Below are 5,173 nucleotides of genomic sequence, written 5' to 3' on the forward strand. Positions count from 1 at the left end.
GAATTTCATCCCTAGATGGGAGTTCTTTGCTTTATGAATCCAAAGTGTCCTTCTCTGACTCTTTTTTTAAAGGTATTTATTATTGTATATTCTATTGATTTCTTCTTCTATAAATCTGACACTTCTGATTATTACTCACAAAATTTCAACTGGTGCTAGTGTTTGCATGTAATAGATGAAGAGAGTGAAATACTGAGGAACTTCAGAAACATAAATCAAATGGAAGTTTTTAATTTCCAGTCATCCTCATTCATCATTTTGGAAGGTAGGGATTTAAAATGTAATTTTTTTATGCATTTTTGGGCAAATTTCTCCTTTGTTATTTCTATGTGTGTTCCATCCCTCCCCCTACCCATTGGAATAAATGAATATGATAAGATAGTTAACTGTTCTTTGAGTTTATTGTTTCTAGTTTCTGTGATGGTTCTTTTAATGGTTGAATGGATAAATCTAATGATAGTTAATGAGCATTCTGTTTCTTTGTTGTTTTTCAGGTTTTGTGGGTTTTTCCTATCTTTGCTTTTAAACGGTTTTCCCTCCCTCTTTAGGGAGATCAAGCATGGCTATTTATTTATTTATTTTTTTAAGTTTCAAAATGTTAGTGTGTGTGCAGCCATTTGGAAATCAGTGTTATGGCAGAGACTTGGAAACACAAGGAAGACTTCTTGACATTCTAAATGCAAAGATTTCTTTGGGAGGATATCATGGTTTTGTTGATGTCACCTATTGAATATTTTTTAGTGTGTCACCTATTGAATAGGATGGCTGCCTCATCAACAGAAATAAACCAAAGTTGGGAAGAAGAGAGGATTTAAAAGGAAGGATTGGGGCGGCCATGTTGCACAGCAAGTAAGAGCACCAGCTCCAGTGTCGGGATGACCTGGGGATTGAATCCCGGCTCTGACACTTAGCACCCACCCAGAAACACCTGGCCATGTAACCTTGAGTAAGTTACTTAACCCTGATTGCTTAAAAAAATAAAAGGAAGGATGATGAGTTCAGTTTTGGTCCTATTGAACTTGAAGTGTTATTCAAACATTCAATACATCAAACAGGCAATTAAAAATCTGGATTCTGATTTAGGGAGAAGTTAGATATGGCCATATTACCAATAATATAAGCCAAGTTGGGTTTTTTTGTTTGTTTGTTTTTAATTGTAGCAGTGTGAGTTGTCAGTATGTTATGCAAGGTATAAGTTGTTTTTCCATATTTTTCCATCCTGACTTGTGGCCACTTTTTTTTTCAGTTTTCTTGGGTGTTGTTTGACATTTTCTTCTTCAAATCATTTTATAGATGAAGAAACTAAAACAAACAGGGTTAAGTGACTTGCTCAGCATCACACAGCTAGTATATTAGGTCATTTTTCTTAACTCAGGAAGGTGAGTCTTCCTGATTCCGGGTCCAGCACCATGGCACTGCTCTAGGTATAAGTGGTGCTTCTCAATTGACTCAACTCTCAACCCCTCACCCCCTCTTCTGATGGCTTGTTTCAATATTAGGTCTCTTTCTAAATATACAAAATTAATACAAAGTAACTATGGGAGGGAGGGGAGACTTTAAAACCATGAGAACCAGGCAAGACTTTTTGAACTGAAACATGAAGATAGCTGGGCTTTGGAGGTGGAAGTGAGGAAGGGGAGAATTCAAAGCTTGGAAGACAGTCTCTTCTGGGTGGTAGATGTGGTTCCACTGAAGTAGTTGATGGAAAATCATACATGGGAAATGGTAAGTGGGGCCATTTTTACCAGAACACTGTGTGTGTAAGTCAAAGTAATATGTAATCAGTCTGGAAAGAGTGACCGAAACCAGCTTGTAAAAGGCTTTAAATGCCAAATGTAGGAGATTTAATTTTATCCTATTTTATCCAGTGGGTAGACATGAGTTTAGACTTGTACTTTACTAATATCAGTTTTATACTGTGCAGTCTCTTTAATCCTACTGTAAGCCATGTAAGATTATTTATCTTGTTTGTACCTAGTTGTTTACATGTTACCTCTTCCATTAAACTGTGAGCTCCTTGAGAGCAGGGCCTGTTTTATTTTTTTGTCATTTTTTGGTGAGGCTAGGCACAGGAGCTGTTGTTGTTTTGGCATTTATTAACAAACCACTTAAGAAAAATGCCTGGCAGATAGTAGGTACTTAATAAATTAAATGATGTTTAACTTTATTTGTTGACTTGGAAGATATAGCAGAGAGGGGAGAGCCTAGATATAGGAAAGTCAATTAGGACACTATGGAATAGTCCAGTTGAGACGTGATGAGGGCCTAAACAATGGTGGTTGTTGTATGTATAGAGAAAATGGGACAGATGTGAGAACCATTGATAAAGCAGAATCAATAAAATATGACAACTGATTGAAAATGGGGAGAAGGGGGGATGGCTAGGTGGTACAGTCAATAGAGCATCAGCCCTGGAATCAGGAGGACCTGAGTTCAAATCCAGACTCAGACACTTGACACAATTACTAGCAGTGTGACTTTGCCCAATTGCCCTCCAAAAAAAAAATGAGAAGGGAAAATTAGAGTAAAAAAAAATTGAAGATTACTCTGAAGCAAAAATGAAATAAAATAAAACCTGGGTGATAAGTATCATGGTAATCTCAACATCAATAAGGAAGTAAGGAAGCAGTATGGGATTGGAGGGAAAGATGATGAATTCAGTTTTAGACACGATGATTTTGAGATGTGTATGGAATATTCCAGTGCAAATGGTCCCGTGCAGTTGGAGAGGTGATGCTGGAGCTCTGGAGAGATGACTGGATATATTGATTTTAAAATCCTCTGCTTAAAGATGATAGTCATAGTAACTGGTTCTAAATGACATGATTTCATAAATAGAAAGAATCTCATTTTCTTTACACACCTGGTAAATTCAATGTATCTGCTCACATACAACTGTTTCCCTCCTAGTAAAGCTCATTGCAAAGTTTTCAACATTATTAATGTGGTTCATCTTTCTACCTTCAGTCATGATAAGGTTTCAATTATACATAAAAGCAGTTTAAAAATGAAAACCTTCCGCACTACTATCCAGACCCTCTAGTCATGGAAAACCAACGAGCTCCACTCCAAAACAGCCGAAGAATGCTTTGTTTGGACTTCTCAAAGCATGTGAGAAAATATCCATGCCTGGATACGCTGGAAAAGCTCACACATGGAAAACTGTGTGAAAAGAGAGGAAACAGCAAAGAAGTTTGGTAGAGGGTCAGGGAACGTGTGCTCAGGCTCCTATGATGCTGTAAATTTTCCTCCGCTCCCTTTCAAGTAATATCAGTAGATTCTGCAGCCCAGCCCTTGACCCAAGAATATCAGAGGACAGCAATATTTATCCTGGTCTTCAATCTTCATTTTCTCCTTCAAAATAAAAAATTCTTCAACCTTAGAAATGGAAGAATATCGAATTCAGGCTCAGACACTCAGCACCCACCCAGAAACACCTGGCCGTGTGACCTTGAGCAAGTACTTAACCCCAATTGCTTAGCGGCAGCCAGGTGGCTCAGTGAGTAAGAGCACTGGCTCCAGTGTCAGGATGACCTGGATCAAATCCGGGCTCAGATACTCAGCACCACACCCAGAAGTAACTGGCCGTGTAACCATGAGCAAGTTACTTTACCCTGATTGCTTTAAAAAAAAAAAAAGAAGAAAGAAGGAAATGGAAGAATATGTCTTGGGTTTGTCATCCCAAAATGTTTTGCACTAAAGACTGCTTTTTATCTTCGATAATTTGACCTAGTTGGTCATTCAACTATATTAGCCACTATATTTTAAACTAATAGATTTTTTTTAATGCAAATAGTCATTTGTTTTCAGAACCTCTGACTTAATTCTGCATGTTATTGACCAACTGGACTTTGACCTTCTGATACCTACAAAAATATTTGCTAGTCAATCATCATGAAGTTATAGGCAATTTCCATTAATTGATATAAAAATTTGCCTCCTCCTAATGTTACATTCTCCCCTATAGGCACCATTGAGATTGTTTCACATATTATTGTCAATGTGCTTACAGTGTATGACAAATGCGTATTGCTACCACATACAAATAAAAATGAATAAATAATTTGAAGGATGGGATTCTCTCAGTTTATATAGTGCAATCTAATGTGATTAATGTAGCACAAAATAATGTTAATGTCCTATAACATCATAAATCATAGAAAATATGATAGATTTCAGATTGTATTTCCTAGAAATGTTCCCCCCACCTTTCATCCCCCCTCTTTTCTAGGTGATTTCCGGTAAAGTGTATGAGATTCAAGCCTTCAACTATGCTTTCTGCATTTTGGCATAGAATTTTATAAGAAAGCTATTTTGAAAATGATATTTACATTTACAGTTTGAGCTCTTCACCCCCTCCCCCATCCTTTTATGATCCTGTTAGAAATAGAATCCATTTCAAGGTGATACAGAAATTCAATCTGGGCTATCTTTCTCCTTCTAAGAAATTTAGGAAAACATCAATGGAGTTCTTTATCTATCTAGTTCAGACTTCATTAATTAATCCTTTTTATCTACTGCAATTAAAGGTGAATCTAGAATTTTGTGACTCCTGGAAATGAGTTGTCATTATACTTTTACTTAAAATGGTAGTTTTCTCCTCACGTGTTATCTTTTTGTAAACCACATACCTATTAAATCATACAGCATTGGACTTTTCCTTGCATTGCATCAAACTTAAAAAGATAGTCACTTTTTTTGTATTATTAGCTAAGTATTTTTGAGAGGGACAGAAGGAAAATGGAGTATCTGCCTCTTACTTCTCATTTTCATAATAGTGGAAGGTGGAATTCATATGGTATTATAAGTAGAAATTTTCTGCATCACTGAGAACATGGCTTAAAGTATAATGCCTCCTGGAAAAGTCTGAAAAGCATTCTAATAAGAAACAGCTCACACTGTATAACAGGCACTGTCTGTACTGTTTTCTCCCCTTTTGCTATATTGCTAAATATGTTTTCAGAAAAAAAAAGAGAATTCTGTTTCTTAGTTCATCTGCTCTGGCTGCCTATTCCCCATCTGAAACCACAGACCTCATTTTCTGATTGCTGTGGAAACAATTAGGTCAAGATTTCAAAGAGAGGCTAGAGGGAGAAAATATATGTGCGTGCACACACATTTGTACACACACATTCACATATATACACACACTCACATTGACAGACATACACAT

This window comes from Petaurus breviceps, unplaced genomic scaffold, assembly GCF_028583685.1.
Source record: "Petaurus breviceps papuanus isolate PSGF00001 unplaced genomic scaffold, PetGlider_PUasm1.0 77, whole genome shotgun sequence".
NCBI lineage: Eukaryota > Metazoa > Chordata > Mammalia > Diprotodontia > Petauridae > Petaurus > Petaurus breviceps.